We start from the raw sequence: 12,448 nt of genomic DNA, 5'->3' as shown, positions 1-12,448 counted from the left end.
TTGGGCAGCTGAGAGGTCACCAACCCCAACCCAGCTCTCCAAGCACCTGGAAAAAAACGCTGCCTACAATGCTGATAAAATAACCTCCCTATTTCCCAGCATTGACACACCTTCCTGGCTGGCTGGGAAGCACTGGGCAGTGAGCAGCAGCCCATTTTTAGTGCTGTATCCAGAGCAGGGCTGGGGGAAAGAGGCCACACATGAAACGGTGCCTGTGGGAAGCAGAACAGAGCTGCTCTTCCACCCCCGCTGCTCTCGAGGTTGAGTGAGGTGAGGCCACAGGGGAAAGGATGAGATCATTTCGTTCCTCATCTGAAGGAATGTGTGCCAGGAGTCTGACCCCACATGGGGCAGCCCTGGAATTCCTGCCTCATCCCACCACAAGGTCAGGCTTTCCAGCTCCAGCTGTTTACCCTGAGGGGGGAATGTCTCCAAAATCCACTCAGACCTGATATATTCCTCTGGTGGTGAGATATGAGAGGAAACACAAAGGAGATACCACACATAAGTGAATTTATATATTTGGGAAAGATGCTGGTTGTTGCTAAATTCAGGATTTAAATTCTGATGATTATGTGAGCCCCGGCTGTAAACAGAGCAGTTTGTGCCCAAATCCCACTTCTGCTCTCACCCTTTGAGGCCACCTGGGTCATTTCAGTCCCCCAGACCCTCAGATGCATCTCCAACACAGGGCTGAGCCCTTCCTGGAGGGAATGGGGTGGAGTGGAGCAGCCCTGCCTGTCTCTGTGGCACTCCTGTCGCCAGGGCTCTGGTGACGCTGCTTTGCCCGCGTTTCTCTCTTGCAGGTGGGAAGGAAAGGTCCTGGGAGCACTAAAAGAGCAGCTTCCCAAACCTTCCAGGGGCTGACCCCGTTCTCTGAGGAACCTCCAGGCATGTCCAGCACAGCACCTGGGCTCCATCCCCTCGGGGGCAGCTCTGATATCTCCAGTGGGCAACACAAGGCAAAGCAGACCTGGAGCAGGGCAGAGGGGGAGGAAAGCCTTAAAATAAGGTTCTTGGGGAAAGGAAAAAAAAATTAAAAAAAAAAACAAAAAAAAAAAAAACAACAAAAAAACACCACGCCACCTCTCCAGCTGAAATGCTTTGGAAATGTGAGTGTTTCTCTGAGGCTGAGAGATGGCAAAGAAAGAGCCCCTCGGTGGGGAGGAGAGAGCCCCATGGAGCAGCAGGGTTTGGCCACGGCCTGGGGGTGCAGGGCATGCTGGTTATCCCATCACAGCCCTTTGTGCCCTTTGTTTCCCTGTTATTGTCTCCTGTCGCCACAGCCATTACACGCAGCCTGTAAATAGCTCGGCGTGGTGATTTCCTAATTGAGTTAACTGGGCTGCAGCGGCTGTGCTGCTGAAGGATGGGGCTGGTGATTAGATAAGAGCCTTGCCCCTTGCAGAACCAACACCGCATTAAGGGGTTTTTCTAGGTCAGGCCGGGCTGCTCAGCCCGTGGCCCCAGCCCAAGACAGACAGACGCTCATTACGGCTAATGAAGGGCTGTGCTCTCCTTCCCCTGGGGAGCCAGCGTGGAAAACAGCACATCCTCAAGCTGGAATGAGTGTCCTCTGCCCCAGAGCCCAGGCCGGACACCTCGGGGTGCTGGAGCCTGCCACGCAGGTGAGAGTGAGGAGTCCCTGAGCTCTCCGGGGCTCTGAGCTCCCCACAGGATCAGGCCCTGGTCCTGCTGGGCAGGTGGAGAGTGAGGGGTCCCTGAGCTCCCCACAGGATCAGGCCCTGGTCCTGCTGGGCAGGTGGAGAGTGAGGGGTCCCTGAGCTCTCTGGGGCTCTGAGCTCCCCAAAGGATCAGGCCCTGGTCCTGCTGGGCAGGTGGAGAGTGAGGGGTCCCTGGGCTCTCTGGGGCTCTGAGCTCCCCACAGGATCAGGCCCTGGTCCTGCTGGGCAGGTGGAGACTGAGGGGTCCCTGAGCTCCCCACAGGATCAGGCCCTGGTCCTGCTGGGCAGGTGGAGAGTGAGGGGTCCCTGGGCTCTCCGGGGCTCTGAGCTCCCCACAGGATCAGGCCCTGGTCCTGCTGGGCAGGTGGAGACTGAGGGGTCCCTGGGCTCTCCGGGGCTCTGAGCTCCCCACAGGATCAGGCCCTGGTCCTGCTGGGCAGGTGGAGAGTGAGGGGTCCCTGGGCTCTCTGGGGCTCTGAGCTCCCCACAGGATCAGGCCCTGCTCATGGCCCTCAGAGCAGAGCACAATTACTCTGGGCTGTGTTGGTCCCTCAGGGCAAACCCCGCTGGTGCCTTTCCTGCAGACCTGCTCTGTTTCTCCCCACAGGTGCCAGCCCCACACTGACCCATGGCACACCTTATTCCAGGGGCAGAGAACTCTGGGTCAGGTTGTCCTGCCCTGAGTCACATCTCAGATGCATCTCCAAGTTTGCTGAGGTCCAGACACACATCAGGAGTACCCACAGCTCCAGGTGCAGGCCTTGGTGCCTGGATTCCCTGAGATGCCCACAGGAGAGCTGATGGAGTTGGTGGATCACAGAATCACAGAATCCCAGCCTGGTTTGGGTTGGAAAAGGCCTTAAAGCCCATCCAGTGCCATCCCTGCCATGGCAGGGACACCTCCCACTGTCCCAGGCTGCTCCCAGCCCCATCCAGCCTGGCCTTGGGCACTGCCAGGGATCCAGGGGCAGCCACAGCTGCTCTGGGCACGCTGTGCCAGGGCCTGCCCACCCTCCCAGCCAGGAATTTCTTGCCAATATCCCACCTAACCCTGGGCTCAGTCACAGCACCAGCAGCCCAGGCTAGACACGAAATAGGTGATGCTGTGGTGCCGCTGACCAAAGAGTTTCACCCCTCCAGAGTCAGCCCAGAAGAACAGGGGGGTGGCAGCAAGCCCTAGGGTTTCTCAGTCCCTCATGTCCTCCAGCTCAGAGTGATGAAGAGCTGGAGGCAAACCCTTCATCTCTGGTATCACAGAACTCAGAACAAAGGGATTCTTGTTCCCTTGGTGGTGCTGAGGCACCTAAACCTGCACCATATCCCACAGGAGTGACCAAGGGAACAGCAGGGCTGGGGCCAAGCCACTAGGAAGGACTGCCACAGCCACATTCCTGGATTCATTCTTCCACCAAAGTTCTTCCAGCCTGGAGGAGATGTCCACCAGAGAGCAGCTCCATGTCACACCCCAACACCTGCCCTGCTCCAGGGCTGAATCCAGAGCCTGCTTCTGCCTGGCTGACAGCACAGAGGGAGCTGCAGGACATCTCAGCTCTCCCTGGAGCCTTCTCCTCTCCAGCTGAGCACCCCCAGCTCTCCCAGCCTGGCTCCAGCCCTTGCAGCATCTCTGGTGCCTCCTCTGGACTCTCTCCAGCAGCTCCAGGTCCCTCCTGTGCTGGGCCCAGGGCTGGGGCAGCTCTGCAGGTGGGGTCTCACCTGAGTAGGGCAGAGGGACAGAATCCCCCCTGCCCTGCTGCCCACCCCAGGGCTCAGCCCAGGCTCAGAGCTGCCCCCTCACACTCAAACACCGGCTGGGCAGGGAACATGAAACAAACCCCTTTTAACAAGAACTGAACGCTTTAAAGAGTGAAATCGTGTTTTCCCTGTCAGCCCAGAGCTGGAATTGGCAGCACACGAGCACCTGCCAGGGCTGGGCTGGAGTCATTAGCAGGATCAGAGCCCTGGCAGAGCAGCAGGAGCCTGGACTCGCTGACCTAATTTGCGTCCCTTCCAGCTCCGAGAGGCCTGTGATGTATTTTTAATGAAGCACACACAATAAACTGCTAACATAATATTAGAGGCTCACTTCAAAGCTCCACCAGGCTGGGAAATCAAGGTGAAAGTTTCTGGATTCATCATTATTATGTGTCACTCATCTTCACTATGACAACCCCTGGGCACACCAGATGCTTCTTTTCCAGCCTTTGGAACGTGGTTTGGAGCCCACTCTCCTCCCCATTTTTTTTCCAAGCAAACCAAAAATAACTGGAAAGTAGAAATCTTGCCTAGATTCTCCTTATACACACATGCATTGTTCCAGCACCACAAAAGGTTTTGCAAGCAGCAGAATTTAGCAGCTCTGGAGAAAGCTAAGGCCGCTTCAGACCGGTTTTTGGCCACCTGGGTGGCTTTTTGTTCTGCTCACCCATTCTGAGCTGGAGTCTGTGAGGTTTGAGATGTGTCAGGGAGCAGCAGGAGCAGCTGCTCCCTCAGGGAAGGCCAGGATTAGAATGCCACGACTGGAAAAGGTTCCTCCAGCCACAGCTTTTCCCACAGGCCCTGGGTGAGGGAGCAAATCAAGGGATGGTGGCCTGTCAGAACTCAATGCATCCCTCTGGGTGTCCAGAGTTGCAGAGAACCCTGCTGGGGGGCTCAGAGACCCTGGAATACTGCCCAGAACACCTGGGGATTTGATTTTGACCCCTGCAGTGAGTTGCCAGCTTTGTATGAGGACCTGAAAGCCACAGAGGTTTGAATGGTGTAATAACAAAATGATCACAGGGTGAAAATGTAGATTTTAGGATTTTTGGTATGGGGGTTTTGGGGACAAGATGGAGGAATCAGGGCGTGTCCAGCCTTTCTTCTTCTTCTTCTTGTTCTCCATTTTCTGCCATCCATTTTCTGCAGTGATGTTGGCACTTTGGGATTGGTTTAGAGTAGAAGTGCACTGTCTAACATAGGTGATGGGTATTGGGAATTAAGTGTAAATATGTTATACGTAGTTTGTAGTATAAAAGGACAACACCGCCTTGGGGATGGTCAGAGTGCCTGTGGCTGCCCTGCTGAGCAGACCTCAGCTGGGCAGAAAGAAAATTTTATAGATAAGAATTAATTAATTAACCCTAAACAACCTCAAGACCGAAAAGTGAAGAGTCCAGACTCGTTCTTCAGTTATGCGGGCCGAAACAGAGACATCCTGCACATCTTGGGGCAGAGAATATCAACAGCAAACCCAAGAGTAGCCAGGTCCAGCCAGGAGCCCACAGAGCTCCAAGGAGAAGCCATGAAATCCATCCATGGAGCAGCCAGGAGGGACAGAGGAATGGCCAGTGCAGAGCTGCACTCCCCAGTATGGCCTGGAGGCACCAGGCTGGACAAAACTGGAGCTCCTGGGCCCAGGGTTTGTGTGGAGACACCAAACCAGGCTGGCCAGGACCAGGAGCACCCAGAGTCAGGGCAGGGCCCTGGCAAGGTGGGAGCTGCACCACCAACACAAGGGAAAGTGAGGCTGCTGAAGGTCACTTTGCTCCTTCCCTGAACCCTCTGACCACTTTTTCACCCAAATATTTTCTCCCAGAAAGCCAGGCCCAGGCTGGGCTTGTTGGGGTGTCTGTGCAGGGCCAGGAGTTGGGCTGATGATCCTTGTGGGCACCTTTCAACTCAGGATATTCTGTGGTTCTACAAAACCTCCATTCCTTCTGGGATGGCTCTGCTTCCCCCAGTGGCTGGAAATAATCTCATAGGTTGATTGAAGCCCACAGATCTGCTGGAAATAAAGAATATATTCCAAGGGAGAGAACAAATAAAAAACTGAAGGGTCGTCTGACATCACCTAAATATTCCTGACCCCTCCAGCTGACAAGAGTTGTCCAAGAGCAATGTGGTCAAAGCACCTCTCAGGTCCTACCAAACCCGCAATTTAGAACTTACCCTCATGGAGCGTGGAGAAAGCTGGGATTCAACACCTCTGGTAAGCTGGAATTGCTGGAAAATTCCTAAAAGTGACACACAAATTAAAATATACAGAGAAAAGCTGGAATTGTTGGAAAATTCCTAAAAGTGACACACAAATTAAAACATACAGAGAAAAGCTGGAATAGTTGGAAAATTCCTAAAAGTGACACACAAATTAAAACATACAGAGAAAAGCTGGAATTGTTGGAAAATTCCTAAAAGTGACACACAAATTAAAACATAGAAAAGTTAAATGTCCTGGGTTTTTTCCACTCCCACCCCAAATTCACAGAGATCAGGGTGTGTGTGGGAATGCATTCCCAGACTTCAAGTTGCTTCTTCTTCGTCCCCACACCCCAGCAAGGTCAGTCTGGCAGCAAGGCAGGAGAAGAGCAAAGAAAAGGCATTTAGTGAAATACAGAATGTAACAGTCTGGCTCTGAAACCTCGTTAGAATTCCAGCTTTTACTGCCCAAAGCCAACGGGAACATTTAGTGCTGGAGCCTTGAAGTGAGCCTGGAAGCGGTGTGAGCGCCTGGCGGGGGTGAGGAGCTGCTGCTGCCCAGCCTCCTGCACCTCCTGGGCAGGCAGAGCCCCCAGGCCCTGGTTCTGGCTGGGGATGCTCCTGGTGGAGTGCTGGTGATTGATTCCTGTCTGGCTGTGAGGACACAGGGATGTCACAGGGGTTTGTAACCATTCCACGCAGCACTCAGAGCGAGAATCACACAGGGTAACTCTCCCAGCCCACTGCTCCGAGAGGGTGTTCGTACAACTGCTGGCTCTTCTTGACATTTCTGCAAACAGCTCATAAATATTCCATTGTTGTTGTGGTTTGAATGGAAACACCGGGGAGAAAAGAGCAGCTCTGCCCTTATTTAGCAGCGTGGAGCTCAATGCGAGTCCTCAGGCAGCCACTCCAGGGCTGGGCTCTGGTGACAGCAGCGAGCAGCCCAGCATCCTGCCCTTCTCCTGCTGCCTGGACGTGTCTGCAGAGCCAGCCCACACACCCAGCCGGCCCTGGGAAGGGACTGAAGGATGTACCTGTGGTGTCACCAAGCTCAGGTGACACTGCTGGGGCTGCAGCATCTCTCTGGCTGTGCCCCAGGGCTCAGAGGGTCTGGGGGCACTGCCTGTGGTGGGTGCTGTGGGAAGAAGGTGCTGGGCACCCCCTGGCAGCCACGGGCACAGGAGAGCCCAGCACAGCCACTGCCCAGGGCAGCAGGGGGGTCCCAGCCTGTCAGCAGACATCTCTTATGGAAAATCCTTTCCTTAAGATTTTTCCTCCTGAGAAGCTGGGAGGCCTCAGGAACAAAATGTAAACAATGATTATCTGCTGCTGTGGAATGCAACAGGTGCATCTGGGATTGGTCTCATGTGGTTGTTTCTAATTAATGGCCAGTCACAGTCAGCTGGCTCAGACACAGAGCCTGAGCCACAAGCCTTTGTCATAATTTTTTCTTTTTCTATTCTTAGCCAGCCTTCGGATGAAATCCTTTCTTCTATTCTTTTAGTATAGATTTAATGTAATATATATAATAAAATAATAAATCAAGCCTTCTGAAACATGGAGTCAGATCCTCATCTCTTCCCTCATCCTCAGACCGTTGCGAACACCATCACACCCAGCCTGTCAGGGCACCTGGTGAAAGGTGCTCCTGACACATGAAAAGGTTCCTTGTATCACTGCTATGCTCCTGCTGCCCATGCTTGGAACTCCTTCTCCTTCTGCAGAGGTGCTGGGTTAACCTGCACTGCAGAGGCTGGAGCAGAAAGCAGAGCAGGACGGCCCAGCTCAGCAGGGAGCTGCAGGAATTCCAGTTTAAACCCCAGCAACCAGCACCACCCCAGAGGTGCAGCCTCATTGCTTCAAAACCGTGAGCTCCCCACTCCCACGGAAAAGTCTGGCCCTCCTTCCTCACACCAGACTCTGCAGTTGTTCCCTTCTTCGTTGAAATTCCAGGGATAACACTCCAGACCAGCCACAGAACAACGAATGCAGGTGGAACCCAGCCCCAACCCCAGCAGCAGAGAGGAGCTGAGCAGTCAGCAAAGCACTGCCCACAGCCAGCCCCAGAGCCAACCACTGCGGGTGGGTCCTGGCACACATCAACCTCTGAGGGTGGGTCCTGGTACACATCAACCCCTGAGGCTGGAACCAGACGCAAATAAACCCCTGGGGGTGGAACCGGGCACAGATAAACCCTTGAGGGTGGGTCCTGGTACACATCAACCCCTGAGGGTGGAACCTGACACCAGTGAGGCCCTGCAGGAGGACTCTGACTCCAGTAAATCCGGGCAGATGGACTCTCACACCAGTAAGGCCCTGCAGGTGGACACTGGGACCAGTAAATCTGTGCAGATGGACCCTGACACCAGTAAACCCCTGCAGGAGGACCCTGACGGCAGTAAATCCATGCAGATGGACACTGACACCAATAAGGCCCTGCAGGAGGATCCTGAATCCAGTAAAACCATGCAGATGGACCATGACACCAGTAAACCCCTGAAGATGGACCCTGACTCCAGTAAACCCCTGAAGATGGACCCTGACTCCAGTAAATCCGGGCAGATGGAGCCGCCCACCTGCGAGAGGCTGTGCAGGAGCCCAGCCCGTGAGTCATGCGAGCAGCGCCCGTGTCGCTGCCATGTGGAGTGCAGCAGGCTATCAAAAGCGATGATTTCATCCCAAAAAACGGCCCTGTTTTTGTGCTTGATGACAGCTGGGCCGTTTTGGTACCTGCTGACCTAGAACAAGTCTCTGCACCGGCACGGAAGGTGGGTCACTGTGAGATCTGAAGTGCCTCATCCTTCAGTGAGTGGGCAGGGTGCACCGTTATTCTCATTGTGCCTCTTTTTGCCCAGCCTCTGTTATCCCTATTTATAGATACCCTGGGATGCAATTCCAATAAGTCTCACCTGCCTCAGCAGTTCCCCCTGCAGCGTCCTACTTATGGCACAAATCAAGGGGGCTCTAATTAGAGTTTCTGGCCCGAGCTAGACTCAAATGTTTGACTTTGGATTTATAAGAAAGGTTTTCACAGATTCCTTGCCCTCACCATGGTTGTAGGCAGAATTCCTGCTGTCTCCAGAGCTTCCCACCAGCAATGATGTACCATGGTCCGATATCATCCCTAAAAAAACTCCTGTCTCTCCTGCCTGCTCTCTGCTCTGCTGCCCACCCCCAGCTCTCAATGACTCTGGGATTTTTTACCCTTTCCTGAATTTGATAAGGAGTCAGAACAGCAAAAACTCTACTCCCTGACTGCTTAATGATGGGGAACTAATCCAGAAACACAGCTTGGAATTAAAAACCCTTCCAGCCTTTATTATTTCTATGCATCATGTTTGTTTGGAGCAAAACTCGGCAGCTCGAATAATCTGCTCCGTGTCAGAGCAGAGATGTGGAAACACAGCTTGCTCACAGGGTTATGGGGAATCTCTTTAGGAGCAGAGATCTCATCCCTGGGGAGTCACAGCCAGCTGTGAATCTGCCCCAGGACCTTCTTTTGGGGAAGGATGGAGCAGAGATTCCTCCTGCCTGCAGTCCAGGTGTCCCCATGGACAGGTGAGGACAGGAGCTCCCTGACACAGCTCTCAGTGCTCTCCTCATCCTTGTGGGATTTGGGGTTTTCCCTTTGGTTCCCCAACTCCAAGGAGGAGTGGGGAGACTCCAGCCTCAGTTGAGAAAAGCCTGGGAAAAGGGTCTCCAGACCCTTTTGCAGCTAAGCAGGACTCAGGTGAGCTTCGCTAAGGAGCTGATTTCAGCTCAGGAAGTTGAGCTGAGCCCCAGTGCTGCTGTTGGGGGGAACAGCTCAGAAATGGGAGCTCCCCGTCCCAGGGGAAGGGCAGGAGAGGCAAAGGCAGCTCCTCCCACATCCAGGGGAAGAGAGGGAAGTGGGGAACAAACACATTTGAGGCAGCTGTGGATTGCTCAAGTACAAAGGTAAGAGACACCCCCAGAGCAGGACAGCACCCAGGGAATGGCTGGAGCTGGGCCAGGGCAGCTCAGGCTGAGCTCAGGGCAAGGTTCTTCCCCCAGAGGGTGCTGGCACTGCCCAGGCTGCCCAGGGAATGGGCACGGCCCCGAGGCTGCCAGAGCTCCAGGAGCCTTTGGGCAGCACTGCCAGGGATGGACAGGGTGGGGTTGTTGGGGGTCTGGGCAGGGCTGAGGGGGACTCCATGATCCTTGTCCTATCCAGCTCAGCATATTCCGTGATTCTGTCATTCTGCATGGAGCAAAATGCCTGGAACACTCCTGGGGACACAGCCTGCTGTGGGCAGTGGACAGAGGCTGTGCCCCAGTTGCCTGCCCGTGATCCCTCTGGCTGCCCCTGTTCTCCTGGTCTCTCCCAGTGCCCTGCTGGGGGTTCCAGCAGAGCCGGGGGTTCCAGCAGAGCTGGGTGTTGCAGCAGAGCTGGGTGTTGCAGCCGGGCTGAATCAGCACCTGCAGGCCCCAGCCCCAGCCCCATGGGGCTCTGTCACTGCCCACACTCAGGGTGTTCACATTCCAAAGGCTTGGAGGGGCACTGGACAGGAACAGGGAGGGATCCTCAGGAGAACACAGCTTGTACTCAAACTGCCTGAGCCACAGGTGTCAGAGCAGCTCAGTCCTTCCTGATCCATGGCCAGGACATCTGCTGAACCAGGCCATCAGGGGGTTTCTTCCACGTTGCATTATCCCTCTCTTGCCTCCAGCTTTGATGGGAAAGGTCTTGCTGATGGAAATTATATCAGAGCCACAGGATCCCTCCATGAAGGTCTCATCCTGGTGAATCACAGTCATCCATTAGCAAAAGAAAAGAAAATCTTTCAGAACCGGTTGGATGAAATTCCTCTCCGTAAAACCTGTCCACATCAGGTGCTGTAGCTTGGCAGCAGAAATGGGGTCACCACACATGTGTGCCAGGGACCCCATTCAGGATGGGACAAATCCCACCTGCACAGGCATTTGGAATCCACTTGCCCATCCACAGGCAGAGGAACAGCCACATCCCCTGTGCAGGAGGATGGGAAGGGGGAGAAAGGGGCAGAGGACAAACACCCTTCCATGTGACCACGACAAGGAGGGGCACAATCATCTCCTTGCCAGTTTGGATTGTCCTCCAGATGCACCTGAAGACCTGGAAGAAAGGTTTCTCTTCTGGTTCTCCTCCTGCTTGGAACTATCAGCCAGCAATCCACAGAGACAAATTCTGGAGAATTAAGGATGAACACGGTGTGTTCCCAGCACTGCCTGAGGGCCTGTGCTGTGGCTGCCTCTTCAGCCGTGCCAGGGGTCTGCTGGGGACAGTGCCAGGGAACAGTGGGTGCTGAGTGCTGATGATGATGAGCCCATTCTTCCCAGGGATTCCCTTATCCCTCCTGGCTCCTTGCTGCTGCCTTTGCCTCTGATTTCATTGCTGGCATCAGTGACAGGAGCAGAAAATTGAGTGTGACTTGCACGGTGAGAAAGGATGGGAGAGGAAGGATCCTGAGATGGGGAACAGCCAGCAAGGTCCTGAGCCCTGCTGGGTGAATCCCACTCAACTCAGCGACATCTGAATGTAAAATAAGTCTGGGAATACCTGAAAGAATTGTGCCAACCCTAACAAGGCACAAAGCAGGGGTGAAATTCCCTTCATTTGAGCTCCTTTCCTACCTCACCAATACCAGAGCTCAGCCTCTGGAACACCAAGCTTCTCTGGGAATTCCTCCTGCCCACTGCGTCCCCTTCTCCAATATTTGTCATTCGAATGGCTGTAAACACAGAATTGGCATCAGGACAGCAGGAAATCTAGGAAATTAGCACGAGGGACTCTCCTGGGCTTGTGGCCAATGTATAGTCCTAGGAGCCACTGAAAGCACAGCAGAGCCGAGCTCTAGAAAGCAGGAATGGTGTCACTAGGTTGGGAGAGAGCAGCTCCTGCTCCATTCAGGATGAGTGACAGGAATTCCTTGTCTGCTTTGCATTGTCCACAGGGAGCCCCACTCCCCAGGACCCTGCTTTGGGCAGGGCAAGCCCAGCTCACAGCTCTGCCCTTCAGCTGCTGGGGGAAAGCCACAATGGTCTCTTTTTTTCTCAATTTTTTCCTTCCAGATTCATCCTGATTTTTTGCCACCTGGTCTGGCTTCCTCATGCCCAAGGAGCAGGAATTTGGACCACAAGACTCACTAATTGCTGTACAAGGGAGTCACACTGAGCCTCTGAGCCAAACAGGATGTTCCATGTCACAGCATCCAGCAGATCTTCCAGCTTTTCCATGGGCTTTGGGGCACTGCTGACCAAGCTGCTCTCTGCTCCTGAGCTTCAGATTCCAGTGTAGGTTTGAATCCTTCAAGAGACTCAATGTTGCTTTTTGGGATGAGACAGAGAGTGCAGACTTTGGGAAATCCTTCCATGCTGGCGTGCTGGACAGATCCGAGCAGGAATGGCAGGAAGGGACTGGGGAGGTCCCACTCAGTGGCCTGTGAGTGTGGGCAAGTGCACCCCAAACTGGGCACACGCAGCAGGGCTGGCAGGGCTGGCCAGCTCACCCGGAACTATCCCAGCACAGGCAGTGATTTCCTGCTCCATCCTTCTGGCAGGACCATGAATTTGCACCCAAACACACCTGGAGCCTCTGCAGAGGCTGGATCATGGAGCTGGGCTGGCAGGAATGGGACTTGCTGGGATCCCAGGGCTGTCCTGCACAGCAGCTCCTGCCCAGCTGGCAGAGACAGGCCTGTCCCCATCACGGTGACACGAGGGACATGTTCGCTCCCATGGGTCTGTGCCACACGTATTTGGCAGCCCCAGGGATGGATTTGGAGACAGATCACAACTGCAGCACTTTG

Source organism: Melospiza melodia, chromosome 20, assembly GCF_035770615.1.
Source record: "Melospiza melodia melodia isolate bMelMel2 chromosome 20, bMelMel2.pri, whole genome shotgun sequence".
Classification (NCBI taxonomy): domain Eukaryota; kingdom Metazoa; phylum Chordata; class Aves; order Passeriformes; family Passerellidae; genus Melospiza; species Melospiza melodia.
The sequence above is the reverse complement of the archived record's forward strand: the minus strand, read 5'-3'. Positions refer to the sequence as shown.